The sequence below is a fragment of the Rhipicephalus sanguineus genome, chromosome 1, assembly GCF_013339695.2.
Source record: "Rhipicephalus sanguineus isolate Rsan-2018 chromosome 1, BIME_Rsan_1.4, whole genome shotgun sequence".
Classification (NCBI taxonomy): domain Eukaryota; kingdom Metazoa; phylum Arthropoda; class Arachnida; order Ixodida; family Ixodidae; genus Rhipicephalus; species Rhipicephalus sanguineus.
The window spans coordinates 129412493-129436837 of record NC_051176.1 but is presented as its reverse complement, the minus strand read 5'-3'; positions in this window follow the sequence as shown (position 1 = coordinate 129436837).

Genomic DNA, 24345 nt, shown 5'->3' with positions numbered 1-24345 from the left:
GCCTCGCTTCATCTTGTAATCATGATGACTGTGACTGCCCGGAAATTTCGTCTACGATGGACAACGCTCGTCTGCTTATACGCCGCCACCTCCTAAGGCAGCACCCAGACCAGCCTGTCGCGAACGGATCGTTTCCTCCCCGTGTTCGTGGTCGTGGCGTGCCTCGTCGTTCCAGAGCACTGTTATATAAAAAGAGTCGGTTCAGTATTGGTGCGCGAACGCTTATTCCGTCAAGGACGTGTGAACAGTCCGTTGTGTGCAGCTTGTGGCTCATGTGAAACACTGATCATCTTATAATACACTGTCCCGCGTTTGCTACGCAGCGGGCTTTGCTGATTAAGGAATATAAATTCCTCAGACTTAAATGCGCGACCATCGATGATTACCTCTTTCCGAGAGGTTGTGTATCTCGACGCGACCAGGCCCATCGAGCTCTGCTGACCTTCATGGACCAAACAGATCTGGTCACCCGTTTATAAGCGTTTCTTTGTGTGTGTGTGCGTGCGTGTGTGTGTGTGTGTGTGTGTGTGTGTGTGTGTGTGTGTGTGTGTGTGTGTGTGTGTGTGTGTGTGTGTGTGTGTGTGTGTGTGTGTGTGTGTGTGTGTGTGTGTGTGTGTGTGTGTGTGTGTGTGTGTGTGTGTGTGTGTGTGTGTGTGTGTGTGTGTGTGTGTGTGTGTGTGTGTGTGTTTACCTATTTTGGTCCAAGTCTTCGTCAATTTTTTTCTTCACTTTCCTATCTCCTTTCCTCTTTTTCTCCTCCTAACTTCCTTTCCTCTGTCTCTTCCCTCCTCCCGAAAGAGCAGGCAGGCGTTGTGCCCCTTCTGGTGGCAGTTGCCAGCTTGCTCTCTCCCTCTTTTCTCTGTGTCCTTGTGCTTGTATGTATGCAAATCAAATAAATAAATAAATAAATCTGCCATTGGTGGCTAGACTGTCATTTGGTGTTTCTATAGGCTATTTTACTGACGGGTTTCGGTGGGTGCCGCCATGCTGGGCTGTTAACCTTGCCGTGTTTTATCTTGAACAACTAAGCGAACAGTGTTACGGTGGGCGTATACACATGAAAACTTTCGGTTGGTGCATTCGACGTTTCCTGACTTTATCAGTTCGCGTCAGATATACAAAAATAAGAAAACATTCGTTTAACAGCCCATGATGGCGGCGCCCATATGCCTTACGTAACATAGTCTTATGACGGAATCGAGGTGCCTATGGCAGAGGGACCAGAATGCATGAAAAAGGAGCCGTGAAAACCACACCAATGCCTTCATGTGAATGTGGCTGAACGTTGCAAGTTAATCGAATGTTTCTTGTATGTTGTAGACACTTTGAAGTAGCATCGCAGCATTATTATAATATTGCTGTATGTTGCAGCTAAGTTACTCAAAGGTTGCCTAAATGTTGCAGGAACATCAAAGCAGCATGGCGAAAATGTTGCTGCGTGTAGCAGTTATGTTACTCAGAGGTTGCCGTAATGTTGTTGAAACATTGAAGCAGCATTGCAAGAATGTTGCATCAATGTTGCTATATGTTGCACATCAGTTACTCGGAGGTTGCTTAAATGTTGCAGGAACTTCCAGGCAGCGTTACAAAAATGTTGCTTCAACAATGATGAACGTTGCAGTCAGGTTACTTAAAAGCTGCCTAAATGTTGTACGAACTTTCAAGCAGCGTTGCAAAAATGTTTTATCAATGTTGTGGCAATGTTGCCTTTGAATGTAGCGGAAATGCGACCAAAAGCGGACATTAGCCACGTTTAGGCAATGTTGGAAGGTAACATTGCCGCAACGTTAAGGCAACAAAGCTTGCTACTAGGGTGTTAAACTACAACCAACTTCACTACTTACAGCACAACACTCATAGTACCAGCAATCACATGCTCACCTGGTCTAATCTGGGTAATGCGCGTCGCCACTCTTGAAGGCGCACCTCGTCAGTGGGCGGCTTGAAAAAATGTCTTTTTTTCGTACGCGGATATCATTGAATCATAGCCACTTCGGCAGCCAGTCACAAAGCAACGAGGCGTGTTTTATCACATTTAACAACCGTCACACGACACATCTGAGCTATGTAGCTCGCACCCCGCAGCAGATCACATCACCACTGACAGTGTGTCGGCGCCAAGCCGGTCACCACGTAGGTCGCTACCGTCCCAACAAACCACCAACCTCCCGAAAATGTCCCAAAAAGGTTTTGGTGGTACATATACTACTTCCCAGAAAAAACCCTACAGCGCCCAAAAAACGTCCCGAGTACGCTTTAGCAACCAGTAATTTCCAACTTTGTTGTCCTCCCAGAGACCTCCAAATAAGGGTTTCTCATTAATATCTCGGCTCCTGTTCAGAATGACAAAGCTGTTTTTTGTGTGTAGCATCTAGACATATAAATGCACATACCAGCCGAATTTAGTGCACCTAAATCCAGTGGTATAGACAGGGGCGGGAGTGGCACGCTGGTGAATACAATTCAGCGATGTGCCACTCTCGCCCATGACTATACACAGCGAGATTTAAGTGCACGGAATTTGGTTTGCAGGTGCATTTACACATCCAAACACTCCACACAAAAATCCCGTTCGTTGTACCGTTGTACCAAAGCATGTCTGTGAAATCTGTGCAAAGTAAACAAGGTTTACTTTGAAAACTGAGTACACTCATTGCGAAATATATTTTAATAAAATAACTACGGAAATACGGAAACGATTAATTTTCAGCTCATCTTCTGCAATCTAGCCCAAGTAGAAGAACCTTGGTTGCAGGGCTTCTCTTCTTGCTCTCTTTTTGAATATCTGGAAGAAAGAAGAACCAGAGAAAACAAACTTGAGACACCTACAGCATTGTTAACACTCTGCGTACCCTTCTGCGTGCACTCTGCCCTCAAAACTCAGGGGCCGCCTGCCACATACAAAACGAAAAATTCGGCAGATCCCATGCGTTGTCGGAATCGGTTTCATGCGAAGCAGTCAGCGAGTACTTCTATGCTGTATTCCATGGCTTTGAGTCAATCGTTACGAGGTGGATCGACGTGTTTTTGTAAGTGTAATAGCTGTATGCACAACGTGGGGTTACCAGGCACGTCGACAACACTGGCGTTTAAAGGGTAACTTATGGTGCGACGTAACGTCAGCTCACGCGTTAGAGTACATACGTCAGTATTATCGAAACTAAGTGCCCTTTATGGTGCCATCATGTGCATATCATACGTAACTTTCGTTAATGTATTCCTTCGGGGTCGAGCAATGCTTCAATATAGCTTTCCGAATCATATGAATACAAATGTAATGTTTATTAGACTGCTACAACAGCGGAGCCAACACTGGAACCACCGACGTTAATCTGATATGACGCCTGTATCGTACGAGTTCATATGTAGTGTTTATTGCTTTCTTGTAAAATTAGATAGCCAGCCCGACAACTACAATCGACGTTGCACCGACAATACGCCTGCATTGGCAGTTTTCCCAAACCAGTTTATAGACCTGGAGTGGCTTTGTAGTAGAATACCTGATTGCAACGTAAAAATCTTGGGTTCGATTCCTCCAGGGATCGTAATTTTTAATATTTCCATTCGTCGGGTCAACGCTGCTGATGTTGGTTTTTCTTAACGCGCTCGCACTTAAATGACCAATGTCTGTTCTCGCCGTTCCTGGGTATCTAAACAGCCAATCACCTGCGGCGCATACCCGTACACCGCGGCCCGTGGTAAACGGGTATGTGCCACAAGTGTCTGGAAGAAAGGGTTTGGGGACGTACTCGACAGGATTTTCACGTTATTGATGTCATGACACGACAGTCATATTCATCAAATCATCCTACCCTCCCATGCAAGTTTTGGTATACACCAAGTTAAGGAGGCGACCATGAGAGCATCCAGACGTAGGCGGCTAGATAGATATATACGTAGATAGAAACGCTCAAAGTGCCAAAGGTTCGCTAAGAAATGCTTCGCATTTATTATACAAGAGAATGAGGACAGCTTACGTAAAGTAATTTCAGCCTCAGCAGAAATTTCTTTTAAGCAGCGCATCTTTCGCAGAAGCATACATGCAGGTTCTGAAAATGGGTTGATTCTCGAACGCTCTCTCTTCCTCGCGAGTTATTTCCTTATAAAACACGTGGACGAAATCAGCGCTAAGCGTATAGGCTACCAGTTATTTCGCGCTCTTCGACTACATGCTGTTATCTCCTCTTGCGCAGCCGAAAACACACAAAACGAAGTGGAATCAGTTGATCGCGCACGATAGCCATGCAAGACAGGACAGAACGGGCGTGGGACGCCATGGCAAAGCAAAGTTGGAGAATTCACAACTCATATACCTCATATATGGAGCAATCGATATGTTATTTCTTAATGGTGTCACGTGAACAGCCTGCGGAAGCCATGAATTGTGCAGAAAAAACGGAAAACGCCAAATAATTTAGTCGTACTTTCTATCTTCAGAGGTTGTTTAGGGGCCCTTTGAATGTATTACTCTTCACTCACAGATGCAATCTGCCCTTCAATCAGAACAGCCTCGGCAGCTTCCAGTTCCATCAACGTTTTCCTATAGCCATTTAAAGCAACATAACTATTTCTGCCTGCTCTCTTGAGCTGTTGCTAATACGGCAGCCTTGCATAATCAAAGTAGGCAGTGAATGCATGCATGTTGCAACAAACATGTATGGGAAATGCAAGCAGTGAACTGCTGCGCCACTTGGAATAGTGAAAAAGTATTTATGGCCTATCGGCTGATAATTAGAAGTGCGTGATGCACGACCTCACACATTTACAAGGAAGATAAGGGTAAGCACAAGCTCCATCTTTCACTGTCACTTTCGTTTGCTGTCACTGTCTGTTACTCTCGTGAGCTTGCGCTTGTATGCTACAAAACAAGCGGAGTACACCGCTTACTGTACGTAAGCGTTACTATCCCTGGTTGCGGCTATACACATTGCACACGGTAACCCTCACTTAGCAAAAATGGGGTAGATGTACGCGCTGCTCGACAGACAAAGCTCGAGAGCACCGCCGCACATGCACTTCCCTCGTGGCAGAGCACGTAGGCTACGAATTATCAGCCTGCTGTGAGCGCAACGTGCCAACTCGACGTTAAGCGCTGAGCGTAGCGGGTGAGCATAAAGTGAGAAAAAGGAATGATCAAGCGTAACAACTTCCATGCGCTTTTCGATTTTGCTAATATGCTGGGGGAGCATCTTTAGTCCGAACATGAAGTCGGCATTATCAGCCACATTCACACATAAGGGTAAGCAGAAACTAAGATATGAAGGCTGCCGTTATATTTTTTTCCCGTTTACATTTCGATAGGGCACGCCTTAGAGTATATAAAATTTAAAAGCATTCTCGCATCTAGTTTGGCTTTTGCATGCGAGAGAGCTTTTAAAATATTAGTATATACACTAAGGCGTGTCCCATCGAAATGCCAACGGGAAAAAGATATGTGGAAAAGATGTACATACATACAGTTCCGGAACAAAGCTCAAGGCAAGACAGTAATTATTTCTATTCCTACGGTCTCAAACAAGAGCATTATGTTATGAATCATCTCAAACGGGTTTTTATGCTACACTGTAAAAAATTTTTCTTGAAAAAGACAGACATTTTCTGGCAGCTGGCCTGCCAAAAAAATTCTGTTCTCTTTCTGTTTTCTGTTTTTACGTTTTTGTAATTTTACATGTCTCTTCTGTTCCTGCTAACAGAAAATTTCTGTAATTTACATGTTTTTTTTTCTGTTTTCAGTAACAGAAAATGTCTGTAATGTTACATGTTTTTTTTGTTCTCAATAACAGTAAATTTCTGTAATTTCAAATAATTTTTTCTGTTTTCAGTAACAGAAAACTTCTGTACCTTTACATGGTTTTTTCGGTTCTCACTAACAGAGAATTTCTGTAATTGTACTAGACTATTGGTTTCGTAGTACAGAAATCTTCTGTGACTTGACAAGTTTTTTTTTCATTTGTTCAGTACAGGAAGTTTCTGTAATTAAAATGAGCTTTCTGCTTTAAGTAACAAGAAATTTTTGAAATTGCATTTCTTTCTCATCGCAGCAACGTCAGTTGACAAATATTCTGCAATTTGACAGGTTATGCAAACCTAAAATGTATGAGGTGCAAGAACAGAAAATCTCACAAACAGAAAGCACCACAATTTTTTGCATCTGCATTGTCCCCTTTATAGCACGCATGCTCTCACAAATTTGTTAATTCAGTGCACCATACAGTGAAATGCAAACAAGTTTATTGACATGAAACATAGAAGTTCAGGCAGTTGCCAACATGTGCATTTTGAAGTACGAGAGATGCCCACACTATCACAAGCGGTCACTATGCGTTAATCGAAGGTCGCAGGTTCGGTCCCTGCTAGCGGCATGTTATCTTTTCGTCCACTTTGCATTCTTGACATTTGCTTCGTAATGGCTACAAATAACATCCCCTGTACTTGCCTTGGCTTTCTTGTCTGTTGTAATTAATGTTGTGTCTAACAAAGAAAAACAAGGCATTACAATTCCCGCTTCGTTCACTATGCCCACAGTATCACAACGGGTCCAGATTAGGAAATCTCCCGGCGATATTGTTCGAGTTGGCAGGCACAGATGTTTGAAAGTGAAGTCCTTGAGGAAGCTAATAAATGACGCCACTTTGGGGTTCATGTGCTGTTTCCCTCGTGTATGCTCAGTCTTTGTGCCCTTTCCGAGACTGACAGTGGCAAGTGACCTAAAAAGAAGAGGCAATTCTGTTTAGCAGTCCAGAAGTACCTAAATATTCTTAGATACAGTGTAACTACAAAGTTACCCACTAGCTCTTCATTAAGAATAGGCTTTTCTGCATACATCCATGTCTACTTACATTGCGTTCACTTTAAATACAATATTGCCACATAAGTCTAAAATAAAACTCCTAACCTATCTAACACTAAAACTAGAATTTGAACCTTCTAATGTCTAAGTACTGACAGCCAGTATGTTTGTGGATACTCGCAAGCAGTATACCATAAAACAGGTAGCTTCTCATTGAAGGGATAATGGTTTAGTTTCAGTAATTTTGTTCCAAAACGCTTTCTTTTCCTTTTAACTAAATGAAGCCATCTCAATAAATAAAGGTATTTTATGTGAGCGCTTTGCCATACATTTTTTTTTCAATGTTACCGGAAAGCTAGAGTTATTGCCCAAAGTACTGTGCCCAAGGTTTAGTTTCAATCTCACCTATGAGTGAACTCCAGAGTAAGACTTGTCTCTTTTGGGTAGGCAACGTTGACGCAATGTCTGCCAGGAATAATATCTTGAACGCCTCTCTAGGACTGCATGCTTGCATGAGAGGAACGTCGTCAATGCAAACTGTGAAGGACTTCGCTGTCAGGAAACCACCGCCTGCAAGTTGAAAATTTGGGTTCAAAATTTACTCATATTTAGAAGGGGAGAATAGCAGACCTTTCGCAAATATGAAAGGTCAACTTGGCATTTCCTCAAGGTCATCATCCCAGATGGTATCCTTGAATAAAGAAACGAGCATTGATCGAATAAGTAGGCATGAGGCAAAATAGAATTTGTTAATTTGTTAAAGGGGTGGTGCCACCATGTTTGTGGCTTGCGCGTTCTTTGCTGTAAGCGTTTCCTATAGCTCCAGGAACAACGATGCACGCACCAAGATTCATGTATTCTCGCTAAAAAATTTAATATCGCCTTTTGATGTGGACAACTTTCGGTTTCGGTTTCTGGGCGCCGAGGTTGGGCAGTGACGTAGAAGTGTAGGAGGCGTGGTCACGAGACCACACAAGGCTGTGACGCACTTAGCCAGAAAACGATCGAAACTCGGCGAGTGATGTAGCAACCGATGCTTTGCCGGTACTATAGTGAACTAGAATAATATTCTAGTTCACTGCAGCCGGTACGTACGTTGCGGAGGTGGCGGAGGTCCGCAGGTCACTCACGTCACTACAGCAGATGCTGGTGTGACATCACTACAACTTTCGTTGTCCATCCTACAGATCTACGTCAGTGTTGGCGCGCTAGCGATGGGTTTTGATCGGGAGAATGGGCATTTAGGTACACTTTGGAAGTGAATTAAAATATATTCTAAACGTTTGCTGTGTCCGACCCTTCGTGTGGAGTGACCTTGCATACAGAGGAAACCCACAACAGGCTTGTTATAGCCTCGAAATTTGATGGCACCACCCCTTTAATAACAGGAAACAGCGTGGCAAACGGTACAAGAAAGGCTGACTTTCTAGTCCCGTTTGCCCACGCTGTTTTCTGTTACGAAGCCAAGTCAACAAGCTCAAGCACATACCCTTTTAAACAATTTGTTAAAACTGGGTGTTTGCACATATTTTAACACTGCGTACTCTCAAACACTTTGATCGCCCCAGCGATGCTTAACACTCAATGCAAGAAAGAAGATAAAAAATCCACAAGCGATTTTCAAGCTGCATTAGCACCGTATATCTTGCCCTAAGTGGAAGTGAAATGGCGCATTTTGAAAGTGCTGGTCTGCACCTGCGATGGTTCACTCTATTTTCGGTGTACAATCGAGCCCAGATATATCGAACTCGATGGAGATTGTGAAATAGTTGCATATATAATATTTCGATATTCGAAATTGTGTTCGTAATAAAAACTTAGCACGCCTCTGACAAATGTGTAAACTTGCGAAAAGACGGCAGATTACCGATTGGCGTATCCGAAAGTAGCAACGTCGATAGGCACACGACGGTGATAAATGATTTATTTGATGAGCAAAAAGCCGTTCAGGTCAACGGGGTTCAACGGGGTTCAACGGGCAGCACACGTGAAATGCACAAGAAGGAAGAAGTGCTGAATAAAAAAAAAATTGCAGTAGCTTAGCTCGGCTATGCCAGGATAACGGAGCGTTAGCAAAGGTTCAGCTAATTATTCTTAGCTTTCCTGATTGTCTAGGATTAACTTGGTTATCATGCTTACTGCTGCTCCAATGACACACAGGGTATGCGTATGATGTGGCACATGTATATTTATTTTGCCAGGCAACTGCTTCGGGATCCGATGAGTTAAGCTTTACCGCTCTTCTGCGCCGTTGAGCAGCATTTGCGCTCTCCTCCATGGCTATACCACACTGGCAAACGCCAGTCACATGCGCTATCAAGCGGCTCCAGCGCAGTGTCAGACGGCGACTGCACAGCCAAAGCGAATAGCTGCGCGCGCGCCGGCGCCAATACGTCTGCAACAGCTACGACGTCACGCCTCTGGAAAGCGCAGACCGGTGCCGGCTCCTGTGCGTGACATCACTGATCCTCGCATGAGCAGCACGTGTCTTGAGGAGCCACGCGAAACTGGCTCGGCTAGGCCAGTGGAGCTAACGCTACAAAAGGCCAGTTTGATGCCGAGAAAGACATACCCTCTAGTCATAGGTAAGCGCTGTAGTCACATTCAAGATCCAGCGCCAAATCACGGCGCCGATACCTCCGACGGAGCGAAAATTCATGAAAAGCCGCCACTTCAAAGCACCCACCCGCCCCCCACGACAGCGAAAGGCGTGCAAGAACAGCCAGCGTGTTTCGAACAAGTAACGCTTACACTACATTCAAGATCCAGCGTCATATCACGGCGCCGATACCTTCGAAGGAGCGCGCATTCATCAAATGCCACCACTTCTTCAAAGTTCAAACCCTCCCCCCACGCCAGCGAACGGCGTGCAAGAACAGCCAGCGTGTTTCGAACAAGTAAGCGCTTACACTACATTCAAGATCCAGCGTCATATCACGGCGCCGATACCTTCGACGGAGCACGCATTCATCAAATGCCACCACTTCTTCAAAGTTCAAACCCTCCCCCCACGCCAGCGAACGGCGTGCAAGTACAGCCAGCGTGTTTCGAACAAGTAAGCACTTACACTACATTCAAGATCCAGCGTCATATCACGGCGCCGATACCTTCGACGGAGCGCGCATTCATGAAAGGCCGCCACTTCAAAGCACAACCCCCCCCCCCTCACGCCAGCGAAACGCGTGCAAGAACAGCTAGCGTGTTTCGAACAAGTAACCGCTTACACCACATTCAAAATGCAGCGTCAAATCACGGCGCCGATACCTTCGAAGGAGCGCGCATTCATCAAATGCCACCATTTTTTCAAAGCTCAAACCCTCCCCCCACGCCAGCGAAACGCGTGCAAGAACAGCCAGCGTGTTTCGAACAAGTAAGCGCTTACACTACATTCAAGATCCAGTGTCATATCACGGCGCCGTACCTTCGACGGAGCGCCATCAAATGCAACCACTTCTTCAAAGCTCAAACCCTCCCCCCACGCCAGCGAAACGCGTGCAAGAACAGCCAGCGTGTTTCGAACAAGTAAGCGCTTACACTACATTCAAGATCCAGTGTCATATCACGGCGCCGTACCTTCGACGGAGCGCCATCAAATGCAACCACTTCTTCAAAGCTCAAACCCTCCCCCCACGCCAGCGAAACGCGTGCAAGAACAGCCAGCGTGTTTCGAACAAGTAAGCGCTTACACCACATTCAAGATCCAGTGTCATATCACGGCGCCGTACCTTCGACGGAGCGCCATCAAATGCAACCACTTCTTCAAAGCTCAAACCCTCCCCCCACGCCAGCGAAACGCGTGCAAGAACAGCCAGCGTGTTTCGAACAAGTAAGCACTTACACTACATTCAAGATCCAGCGTCATATCACGGCGCCGATACCTTCGACGGAGCGCGCATTCATGAAAGGCCGCCACTTCAAAGCACAACCCCCCCCCCCTCACGCCAGCGAAACGCGTGCAAGAACAGCCAGCGTGTTTCGAACAAGTAAGCGCTTACACCACATTCAAGATCCAGTGTCATATCACGGCGCCGTACCTTCGACGGAGCGCCATCAAATGCAACCACTTCTTCAAAGCTCAAACCCTCCCCCCACGCCAGCGAACGGCGTGCAAGAACAGCCAGCGTGTTTCGAACAAGTAAGCACTTACACTACATTCAAGATCCAGCGTCATATCACGGCGCCGATACCTTCGACGGAGCGCGCATTCATGAAAGGCCGCCACTTCAAAGCACAACCCCCCCCCCCCTCACGCCAGCGAAACGCGTGCAAGAACAGCTAGCGTGTTTCGAACAAGTAACCGCTTACACCACATTCAAAATGCAGCGTCAAATCACGGCGCCGATACCTTCGAAGGAGCGCGCATTCATCAAATGCCACCATTTTTTCAAAGCTCAAACCCTCCCCCCACGCCAGCGAAACGCGTGCAAGAACAGCCAGCGTGTTTCGAACAAGTAAGCGCTTACACTACATTCAAGATCCAGCGTCATATCACGGCGCCGTACCTTCGACGGAGCGCCATCAAATGCAACCACTTCTTCAAAGCTCAAACCCTCCCCCCACGCCAGCGAAACGCGTGCAAGAACAGCCAGCGTGTTTCGAACAAGTAAGCGCTTACACTACATTCAAGATCCAGTGTCATATCACGGCGCCGTACCTTCGACGGAGCGCCATCAAATGCAACCACTTCTTCAAAGCTCAAACCCTCCCCCCACGCCAGCGAAACGCGTGCAAGAACAGCCAGCGTGTTTCGAACAAGTAAGCGCTTACACTACATTCAAGATCCAGTGTCATATCACGGCGCCGTACCTTCGACGGAGCGCCATCAAATGCAACCACTTCTTCAAAGCTCAAACCCTCCCCCACGCCAGCGAAACGCGTGCAAGAACAGCCAGCGTGTTTCGAACAAGTAAGCGCTTACACCACATTCGAAATCCAGCGTCAAATCACGGCGCCGATCAGGGGCGTAGCCAGAAATTTTTTTCGGGGGGGGGGGGTTCAACCATACTTCATATATGTTCGTGCGTGCGTTTGTATGTGTGCGTGCATATATACGCAAGCAAAATTGAAAAATTTCGGGGGGGGGTTTGAACCCCCCCAACCCCCCCCCTTGGCTACGCCCCTGGCGCCGATACCTTCGACGGAGGGCGCATTCATCAGAGGCCGCTACTTCTTCAAATCCCCACCCTTCCCCCACGCCGGAGAAACGCGTATACAAGAACAGCCAGCGGGCTTCTAACAAACCTGAGGCCTGACACCGTCTCAAACGACACTGCTTTCACCGGCGCGTCTGCCGACGACGCCGAACTGGCTCAACATCTTGCCGAGCCGCTGCTGTACTATGAACAGATGAGTCATGTCCAACTCTCCCGAACCCAGGCGCGAACCAATAAGCGCGCAGAGGCGTGTTGGTCGGCCAGTCAACGAAGAAGCCAGTGAGCCAGAAGTGAGGAAAGACACTCTATCAGACTGTGGGACTGAAAATGACTTATCTGTCGCCACGCATACATATCTTGTAGTAACGCAAAGTTCAAAAAAAGAAAAGACAGGAAACAGAAAAAGGGAAGGAACAAATGAAAGGCGCTACAGTCTCTACGCTACGCGTGCGCGGACTTCCTGCACGTGTGGTGCAGTGCACTCTGAGGCCTTGGGCGTGGCGTCGCGTTCGATATATCGAATGTGCAGTGAAGAGGAGCACTATATTTGCGTGAACTAGCCCAACATATTTGCATGGGATTTTACAACTGTTTGAGATGCGCAACAATTCGTGTGGTTCGATATATGCGTGTTCGACTGCATTTTTTTTCGATAAGTGCTGTTCATGTAGAGGAGGGCACAGAATCGTTGCGGTAATATGAAACTGTTTGAGGCGTTGCGTTGCGTCACTTTTTTAAATGATTATATTTTTCGAACAGAATCTCGAACGATACAATTCAATAGGCAGACATTACCGCTCCGGTGTCAAAGACCCTCTATAGCGTGCGCACGCTCGGCACTGCGAGGCTACGCTATTCAAACGTACAGCACAAAGGCCGGCACGACCGGCGCGTCCGGCGTCCGTCGGCGCGCCGCGCCTCTGCTGCAGCCGGTGCGAGATGCGACATGCTGCATTCCGCGCCGGCGACGTTACCCAAAGAACACTGTACCCAAACCCTGACTTCACGGTGTCTGCATTTCTTCGTTCTTCGTGACGAAGGGACGCCGGGCGTGCTGAACTGCGCATGCGTCAAGTCGACGTAGTGCTCGGTTGGCTCGGTTTTCGCGTTAACGTAACGTGACGAACCAATGAACGTGGCGTCGCCAACTTCTGCTGACGCTGGTTGACGCGAACGCTGCGCTGGGCTATAAAGGGCCGTTATAACGAGGCTGGCAAAGCAGAACAAAAATCACGCATCATAGCAATCTAAGAACGCACGCGATCCGCATAAATGGGACTCATTCCGCCAACGCCATATGACATGAACACATTCTTTGATGGCAACATTAGCGGAGCCCCTGCTTCGGTGCGCCTAAACTAGCTCCTTACACATCAGACAACGGACGAACACATTGCAGTGTGACGCAATCTCGCGCACTCAACGCCTGAACTCGGCGTGCACGATAGTACGCTCTGCGCGGTAACAACGAAGCACACTGCGCAGACAGCGGCAGCCGTTTGGCACATTTCAAATGGCAGTACTGCTCTGCTTACACCTCCTGCCGCACGGCTAAGCGCAGCATCACAGCTAAATACGACGTGCACTAGCAACCAACGTTTCTAAAACCATTGGTTCAAAAAACGTTGCTAACTGCGTATGGCTACACGAGCCGTTGTCATCGAGCGTTATAGCAACAACATAATCACGTAATAGCACTTGAGTAACACATAATAGAATTCAGTAATCACATAAAGCAGCAAGGGGACTCTTACTCACCTGATGGACGAACTGTAACAAAGCGCAGTGGTTCAATGGCAGCAGACCGTCGACGAGGAAACAACGAGGAGCATCAGTTGGTCCAGTCCATAAAGAAGAAACGAGGCCTAGCAGCATGAAATTTGAATCTGTGCATTGAAGCGCGTCGAAAGCAAGGACCGCAACATGTACAAAGACGCATATTATTTGAAACAAGATTAATTGCTACCGTTGGCTTACTTCCTAAAATATAAGCAATTTATTACTTGGAGCAGTCTATTTTTTATAGTTGTTTTTCAAGTACTAAGAGACACGTGATCAATTGTCTGTAAAGCGCTGACCTTAAACACAGAAATTGTCTGTTTTTTTCAGGTACACATTTCTGTTAAGGGCAAATAACAGAAATTCTCTGTGTGACCACAGACATTTTCTGTAATGATGTCTGTACTTTTACATATATTTTTTACAGTGTAGGTTTTCGTTGCGCCCGCGTTCCCTTGCGACTCGTCGTAGTGAAAAGGAAACAAAGACAGCAGTTGTGAACTCGTAACTTTGCGCTCGCACGCACTATAGATGGCTTGCATTGACGTCCCTGAAACCACCATGTCGGAGCACCAGCATTTGGACACGGTAAGTTTGCGACGTCATATTAATGCTATCAAAACATCACATGCAGTTTCTTTCGTTATTCACGCACAGAGACGCTCCTGACACGTCGTTTTCGCATTGACGCAATTTGTTCGTCATCAAAACCACCATCGTGGAGTACCAGTACATTCAGAAGCTGCGTCCATGACGTCACGTGCAAGTTATCTATTGAACTTACACCACTTCCACGCACCATAGAGTTTCCCAAAATGACCTAGAGGGAACTCTGGCGCTGCGATCGTTCAGCCACCATGGGAATGATGGGTAGTACACGGATTTGCCTAGTCTTCGTGCTTGTGGGCTTCGAACGCACTTGTGGCTTTGTTTATTGCTATGTTTTGGTTTTCTTTCGGATAAAAGAATGGATCGTTGTGAACTTCGTGACCAGATTTGAATCGGTGAGCCTAAAGAAGTTAAAGTGGTGAAGTGAAACTGCTGATTTTTGCTGAACTTCGTTTTGCGACAAAGCGGATGCAGGCGACGCGGAGCCAAACGGAGCCGAAAGAACGAAGTTCAGACAAATCCGTGTACTACCCATGATTCCCATGCTGGCTGAAGCGCGATGCATTGCAGCTCCCATAGACACTAGCGCCAGAGTTCCCTCTAGTAAGTATTGTAGGAAACTCTATGCCACGCACAACACAAATATGCGATTGCAACTTCGTCGCATCGACATGGTCGTACATACCTTTCGTATCGATGAAAACCCACAAAAATCCTGCAATCTTGACGATGACTTCTTCACTGCCGCCCGAATCCACAGAGCACACACACCCAACGAAAAACCGCGGCTGCACAACGGATCATGAAGGCAGCGCTGCAAAGTTCACAAAGACGGCAGACAATTAAAGTATACTCCGCATATACGAAAGATCTGGCAACGTGGGTGGCTAGTAGTTACGTAGTTAAAAACACCAAGTAAACTCTCTGGTTAGTGAAGGCAGCACTTTACGACCTTTACTAACTGCTGGCTCGTAAACAGATTTCGCGAAGACAGTAAAATACGCTCGCAACTAAATGCAAGCATTTAATAACCATTTACTAACTTTTTTTTCTAAGAGTGTAGGAGTACATATGGAGACAAGCGTTTTAATTTGTAGGGGTGTGCGAATATTCGAGTTTTGAATTCGAATCGAATATACCTGATCGAATAATTCCATTCGACTTTCGAATAGCTAGTATTCCAAGCGCCGAATAATTCGACAGGGCGAATATCCAAAACGCGACAAAGCCCAATGGTGCAACTTGGTTAGGTTGGGGTGGCTAAAAGTATTGCTAACGTCGTTACAGTAGGCCTTTCGTTAAATCTTTCACCGACATCCTGGTTCAAAAGTGAGCGTATGTTCATTTTAAAGGAGATTATGCCATTTCCGTACGCAAAAAAAAAGAAAGAAAAAAAGAAAAAGAAGATATGACAAAACTGTTAAGCCCTTCACAACTTCGCTTCCGAAACAAAGGCACAGACTTCGTGCGTAGTTCGGTCGCGCATGCCGCAAGCGCCGTAAAACGTCCTGACTTTGGCTCGCGAAACCCTCGATGATTGGCTTCACATGTGAAAATTTGTTCACGCTGTGCAGTCACCACTGCCGCAGCGCACTACTCGTTCAGAAACTCCGATCGTTCCGGCGCGTGTTTTCAACTGCAGGAAACAGCGTAACATCACGACGAGAGAGCCTGAAGCCAGGTCATGTGGAACAGCTTGTGCTTCTGCATGACAATTTGTAGTAATTCGGTAGCAGTCACTCACCGTGTTATGTGCTCGAGGACATGAGCAGATTTCATTTCTCTGTTCTTTCTTACAATTAAAAAAAATCTTTTGTATTCGATATTCGATTCGATATTCGATATTTTTGGCCGCTATTCGGCACTATTCGATTCGAATTCTTTTCGAAATAAAATTTCACTATTCGCACACCCCCTGTTTTAAGTGCGGAGCACTTCAGGGGCCCGGCTTGTCGTCCATCTATGCATCAGATGTGGCGTGATCACCGTCACAGTAAAGCGCTCAGTACAGGTCATAACAAGGCTAGCAATGCTCAAAACCGGTTAAAATGAACGAACAAGGTCTAAAGTAATATAATTAACAGAAATAACCAAGAAGTAATCACAATACTTAACTTCAAATCACTAAAAGCATTTCGGATACATGCGGTTGACTCCGGAGCCGCACAAGAGAAAGCGCCACCGCCTCGCCGAGTGAGCGAATGCCCCTCCCCCAGCGCTTCGCCGGCTCGGCACGCTACCAATGCTACATACCCGTAGGTCGGCACTGTAAGAGAATACTCACTCATACTCACTCACCCCAATTTTTTCCGCCTTCGCACTCACTCACGTTCATACTCACGCCTACTCACACTCATAGGAACTCACTCACGTTCATGCTCACGTGCACTCACATTCATAGGCACTCATTCACGTTCATATCTACGTGTACTCCTAGGACCTCATTCATGTTCATACTCACGCTCACTCTAACCCATTGGCAGGCGCTCACATTCATACTCACAGCTACTCACACTCACTCGCGTTCATACTCACGTGCATAGGTCGGCCAAAAATGTGGAGCTCACTCAGATTCACTCATGCAATATATTTTGCCCTTAGGGCTCACTCGGACTCAGACTCACCAAAGTTTTCCTCAGCCGGGCTCACTCGGACTCAGACTCACCAAAACTTTTCCCAACCGGACCCACTCGGACTCATGCAGACTCACCAAAATATATTTAACTCAAACTCACTCAGACTCAGACTCATGGCTCGATCTGAGTCTGAGTGAGTCTGAGTGAGTCGACTCATGAGTCCGTTAGCCTATACTTCGCCTTTTTCTACCATAATGTCAATGCTCTTTAACGCCAATATCTCGCATAATCGGTGCACTACTTAGCACCTTTTGATGTCGTACCTTCAAAGACGAGTTATCTGAGTTCGCAGTTCAATAAGGACCTTTGTATTGAAAGAGATGACTCACACGAGATATTTTTATCAGTAACTTCCCATGAGAAAGTTTGCGGGGGAGGTCAAGGCACCTCCTTCCTCTCTCCCTCCTCAAATCACGCCTCTGATCAATCAATATTGAGCTGACGTATGAACGGTAGCGCGTTGAAGTATGTGGGAGCATACGTGAGTATAAACGTGAGCCGACATAAGGCTGATAGTAATGCTGAAGTTGAGTAGATAGCACCATAGGTCGGCAAAAAAAATGTGGAACTCACTCAGACTCACTCGTGCAATATATTTTGCCCTTAGGGCTCACTCGGACTCAGACTCACCAAAAGTTTCCTCAACCAGACTCACTCGGACTCAGACTCACAAAACATTCATGTCTCGATATGAGTCTGATTGAGTCGACTCATGAGTGAGTTTGCCGACCTATGCTCACGTGTATTCACAATCATAGTCACTCGCTCACGTTCATTCTCACGCCACTCACACTCATACGTACTCACTGACGTTCATAGTCACGCCTACTCACACTCATAGGCACTGACTCACGTTCATACTCACGCCTACTCACACTCATAGACACTCACCCACGTTCATACTCACGCCTACTCACACTTATACGCACTCACTCACTTTCATACTCACGCCTACTCACACTCATAGGAACTCACTCACGTTCATGCTCACGTACACTCACATTCATAGGCACTCACTCACGTTCATACTCACGTGTACTCACACTCCTAGGCACTCATTCATGTTCATACTCATGCACACTCTAACCCATTAGTAGGCGCTCACGTTCATACTCACAGCTACTCACACTCACTCGCGTTCATACTCACGTGTACTCACAATCATAGGCACTCACTCACGTTCATACTCACGCCACTCACACTCATGCGTACTCACTCACGTTCATGCTCACGCCAAGTTAAAGTAGTTGGTAGTCACTCATGTTCATACTCACACCTACTCACACTCATAGGCGCTCACTCGCGTTCGCACTCACGCCCACTCACACCCACGTATGCTCAGTCAAGTTCATGCTCACGCCTACTCACACTCATAGGCACTCACTTACGTTCATGCTCACACCTCGCGCCCATTGGTACTCACTCGCGTTCATACTCACGCCCGCTCACACTCATAAGTGTTACCTCACGTTCAATAACGCCTCTCACACTCATTGGTACGCACTCGCGTTCTTGCTCACACGCACTGCCTCTCATACCTACTCACTCGCGTTCACACTCACACCTAAACACACTCATAGCACTTACGCTCTTACTCTCATCTACTCGTACTCACTCACGTTCGCACTCACGCCATCTCACCCTCATAGGCACTCACTCACGTTCATACTCATGCCTGCTCACGCCAATTGGTACTCACTCGCGTTCATACGTGCACGCCCACTAACGCTCATAAGTACTCACGTTCATACTCAAGTGTACTCACACTTATGGGCAATCGCTCATAAGTGTGAGTGCACTTGAGTATGAACGGCAATCACATTCATACAGATCTAATACACTAGTATGTTACCTTCATACTCATGTCTGCTCACATTCCTCGTCACTCACTCATACTCACGCCTTTGAAATGAGTCTACTCATGAATGAACATGCCAAGCTTTCCGCTCTACTCACACTCACACGCGGCCCCTGACGTTCATACTGAAGTACACTCTCGTTCATAGGCGGAGAGTTTTTATTTTACCGGAGGGGGCAGGGGCCCGACTTGCTCTTTCACATTTCTCTCACTCTCCCTATATATATATATATATATATATATATATATATATATATATATATATATATATATATATATATAGAGAGAGAGAGAGAGAGAGAGAGAGGAGTCCAACTTCTAAATTAAATAATTTAATGTAACTTTAGTATCTTAGGTGCCCGCGATATCATGATGATGATATGTAAGTGGAAGACCCCAGATTTATTTTTCAGTTTACTCAAAGACATCGATCCATCTCGTAACTCTTGGCTCGAAGCGAAAAAGGTCGCGTAGGCTACCTTTTTCGTTGACTGGTTGACTGCGTCGCGTAAAATCGATTCACGCAATGCGTGGGGTTAGGCTTTATTAGAGAGTTTTAGTGCTGGGGACCCCAAGCCACCTGCGTACGTACGCTCTTGCGTTCCTTTGTACTCCCAGCCGCATCCACGGAGAATACAAAAGGAGCGCAAGGGCCCGCGCGCCCCCAAGCCCGCGGGAACCCAGCACTAAAACTTTGTATTAAAACATGCGCCACACAGGAGAGAGTAGGCTAACGCTATCACGGGAAGCTTTAATTATATGCCAGTGAGTTCAATTAAAGATGGCCGAAAGTAATTCTGAAATGGTAGCAAATACCATTTGCTTACCACTACACCTTGTGCGAAGCTGCGGTTATGAATCTGGACGAGTAATGGAGTTGCTCATTGGTGGCCGAACCTTTAGTAAAACGCTTTACTCATAAATCAAAACTGCGTACAATGTTTTCTCGGCACTTTTATAAGCAGGCATGTCGAAGGGCACCAATATGTAGGCAACCAAGAAATTACCCGTTTTTTTATTGGCGAGTAAGTTTGTGCGAAAGCGTTCGCTGACTGACTGTGTCGAAATTGCTTTGTATTCTCAGTATCATTTTTGTGTTCTCAAAACCATTCACTACGGGGTTCAAGACAATTAGAGCGCAGCTATTAGGCGTCCGTTCCTGCGTTGAGCGGCATCGCCGTTGGCGTCGGCGGTGTAACCGATAGCGCGAACGAGGACGAAAGAGAGCGAACGTGGAGTCTGTCGATATCACGAGATACTGGCCTCTAACCTCGCTTTCTTCCTCTGTCGCTCGTGCGCATGCAGGGCTGACACGTGCACAGCGGCTGGCTTCGCTTGTCGTAACGGGGCTGTGGGCGTTTCACTTGGTTCGCGACAGCTGCAATGCACAGAGTATATACTGTGCGTAGCACTCGAGCGCTGGCAGGTTCTGTGGCAATATGTAACGAATGTTACATTGCTACAACTGCGGATAGTCAAAACTTCAAACACAGCTGGCGTTGCCCAAACACGAGGCGGCGCTCAGCGAATTAGGCAGTATCGTAATCGCCGGTGAATTTTTAAATTTGTCATAGCTTAAGATCGTCGCTTCAGTTGTTCATCAGCACAACAAATCCGTTTGAGGGGCATTTTTCCACTGAATGTTTGACTTGTCACCGGTCCATGTGCCGAACTTTAAATGGCTGAAATGAAAAAGAAGCGGGCATAAACAGTCACCGGTCCATGTGCCGAACTTTAAATGGCTGAAATGAAAAAGAAGCGGGCATAAACAGCCTCCTGTGAAATAGCCGCCAGATAGGACGACCCGGGGACCTAAGCCAAGCTCTTAAAAAGTACCCTGGGCCGGCGCCAGGGGGGGGGGGCCTCTGCTCCCCCGTGAGGCAGTCCGGGGGGTGGTGGGCCCAAGCCCCCAGTCCCCCTGTACTCTCCGCCTATGCTCTCGTTCACAGATACTCGCGTTTACACGTCTACTAGCTCCCATCTTCGATCATTAACACTCACACCCACTCAACCTCGTCGGGTCTCATTCACATCTGTCTCTCACACTGGACGTCTTGTAGCATTCACATCTAAGATGATCTCTCATATATTCTCGTTATATCCGAACGTGCAGATTTGCAATGGATATTAGGGACAAACTGCGGATGTTAACACTCGTGCAAGAGAAATGTCCTATGTATGTGTTTTATATGGGATGTCGGGACCACGGAAAAAATTTTCGAATTAACCGAATGTCGAATTATCGAAAGTATCAAGAAAACGATAAACAAGTGTCTATTACATCAATGCATCTGCCCTTTCTTGATGAATACGCAAATTCATGGTACATATTTGGCATAAGAGCAATGTAAATGCCACTAATTTATTCGCGACTTCGTTCACAATGTGACCGCGGCTCAAGACAGCCGTGTCTTAACACTAAACTTGCTCTGCCCCCCTCCCTTATAACGTACCGCCACCACCCACGCGCACGTGACGATAACATTTTCGCCGGAAAAATGATCGGCAAATGAGCGTCCATTCATCATAATGTCGCAACCGAATTTTATTCCAGCATGTGGACTGTGGCTTGAAGCTCTTCATCTTCAACAGCTTCCACTATGTTCGAGTTGCGTGACATTGCGCGCGCATTGCCCGAAGTCAAAACAAAGCTACCGAGTGCCGCATCCGCTGCGGACGAAAGCGTGGTTGCTAAATTAAGACGGGATCATAGCGTACAACGCAGTTCCGAAGGCGCGCGCGCGGCCTGCGCCCACAGTCGAAACGAAACTGCTCAGCATTGCATCCCCTGCTGAATAAACCTGACTCGCTAATGCACAATAATGGGTGGCGACTACGCAGTTCTGAAGGGACGCGGTGAAAACGAAACTATTGCTTGTCGCTGCTTTGACGCGCAGTTGCCGCAGGCGCTATGGACGCGATCATAGATATATCGCCCACGCAGTTCGCGTATGCCGAGTAAAATCGAAGATGAAGCAAGTGGGCCGCAGCCGTCGAAGTCGTTGATCGCCAACAACGCGATTATGGCTAGATCGTAGATGGCGACCACGCCTTTATGAAGGACCCCAGCCGTTTGAGTTGTTCGCGAACGCCGTTTTCCCTCCTGTGAGTCGAACATTTGTGGCGCTTCGTGCTTGGCGCGCTCCGAGGATCGTTCCAATAATAATAATAATATTGTTTATTTCTCATCAATACTTTTGATGAAGGATAGCTGCAGGTAAAAGCTGCTCTCCGAAAGAGGCAGCTTGACAAGGGCTCACAGCCACCTTTGAACACGACAGCAGTGGCAACAGTTATCAGTACACTCAAATAACATGCAACAAAACAAACAAAGCCCATATTCCAAAAAAAAAAAAATAACAGCACTAATAACAATATAGCAATTGCAGAGAATGATCAAAAACTGAACATGTGCATTTCGCGCAATTGGTTCTGTGTACAGTGTTAAGGATATCATAGTTGAAATTAAGAAGAAGAAATGGATATGGGCCGGCCACGTAGCACGTCGGCAGGATAACCGGTGGTCATTAAGGGTAACTGACTGGATTCCAAGAGATGGCAAACGCGTGAGGGGGAGACAAAAAATTAGGTGGGTAGATGAGATTAAGAAGTTTGCAGGTATAACGTGGCAGCAGAAAGCACAGGACCGAGTTGATTGGCGGAGCATGGGAGAGGCCTTTGCCCTGCAGTGGGCGTAGACAGGCTGATGATGATGACAGTGTAGGAAATCTATGCCAGCTTTCACATATTTATTAAGTAACGTAGGAAATATGTAGGATAACTTACATTTGGAGTAGTTTGTTTTGGAAGTTTTTATTTTCCACGTTTCCTTATTTCGTGCATCGAACAATGTAGTATGAGGCTGTAGTTCTGAGAGGTCATGCAAAAAATACCGACTTTCTTTCGCTTCACGCCTGATCGCCAATGCTAACTTAAAATCGTAGAGGTTATGGACGGGTAGTATCCCAGCCTGTTCGCTAGTGTGAGCATCATACGGTAAGTTGAAAATGATTCTAATATATTTCTTTTGCATCAGGTACGGTTTTTGCAAGTTCGGGTTTGTTGTAGTCCCCCATACCAAAAAACAATACGTAAGATGTGAATAGAAAAGAGATTTATCAAGCAAGAGCTTTACCCTGTATGGTAGCACCGTTTTGCCACTGTACACCATACCCACTACACGCGATAACTGACCCAGCACACTGTCAACATGTTCATTCCAAAGCATATTGCTAGAAAATGTAACTCCAAGAATTTTTATACAGTTTACTAGCTCAATATGAGTATCGCCATACTTGAGATGCAGGTTTTCGTTCACAGGCTTATTTTTTGGCCGAAATAGTATCGCCTTTGTTTTACTTGTGTTTATGTTTAAATTATTACAGCATGACCAGAGTTTTAGTTTCACAAGAAAGTGGTTCATTTTTTCTTCAAGCGTGATACTGTCTTCAGCTGAAATAAACATGCTGACATCATCGGCATATAAGACGTATTTAGCATCCGGATAAATTCGAACTAAATCATTTACGTAGACTATAAAAAGAAGAGGTGCAAGGATGCTTCCCTGGGGCACACCCTTTGTAATACGCTTAAGCTCCGAGAACTTTCTATCTACTTCAACTACCTGTTAGCGATATTTAGGGTAACTTTTTATTAAGTCTAGTGGATGACCACGAATTCCATAACATTGTAACTTTTCAAACAACGTAGAATGCTGAATGTTATCAAAGGCCTTGCTGAAATCAACAAACATACCGAGAACGGCATGCTTGTTTTCAAACTCAGATAATATGAACTTATTTTGCTCTACAGTAAACTCTCACTTGTACGAACGTCGGTTTAACGAATATTTCAGAATAACGAACTTTTAGAAAATCCCCGGCGATTTTCTTATGCATTCTATGCAAGAATCTTTCAGTTAAACGAATTTCAGAATAGTGAATTTTTCAGTTGAATGAACTTGATCCGTGGACCCAGGCTCATTTTTTAAATCAATTCAACGAAGTTTTGTGCACTGCAGCACTGGCATAGCCGATGCGAGCCGCCACTAAATCGCCCATCCATCGGCGGCGGCGCGACACAGCTGGACGCTGACAGTGGTGCTGCATTTGAGGACTATGTGCAGTGTGACAGTGATCATGTCACTTGTTCAGAACTATCTGATTTGGAAATTGTTTCGAGTGTTCGTCCGGAACCAGAAGAAGAAGAGTGCGACGAGGAAGTCGTAACGGCTGAGGCAGGTTCAAATCCTGTAACTCTAGCCGAGGCGGTACAGTATGTTAGAAAGTTGCGAGACTTCGTGTCTCAGCAACAAGCTGTGCCAGAGGCAGTGCACAGAAACGTAGACTCTCTGGAAAGCTTTGTCTCTTCTTGCGCTTTAAGAGCACCAGTCCAAATGAAAATTACAGATTTCTTTTCAAAATAAATTGCATTTCACACTTTTGACTCTAATGTCTGCTGTGCCCAATGCTGTTCCATATTCTAGTGAATATTCAGTTTAGTGAACTTTCAGTTAAGTGA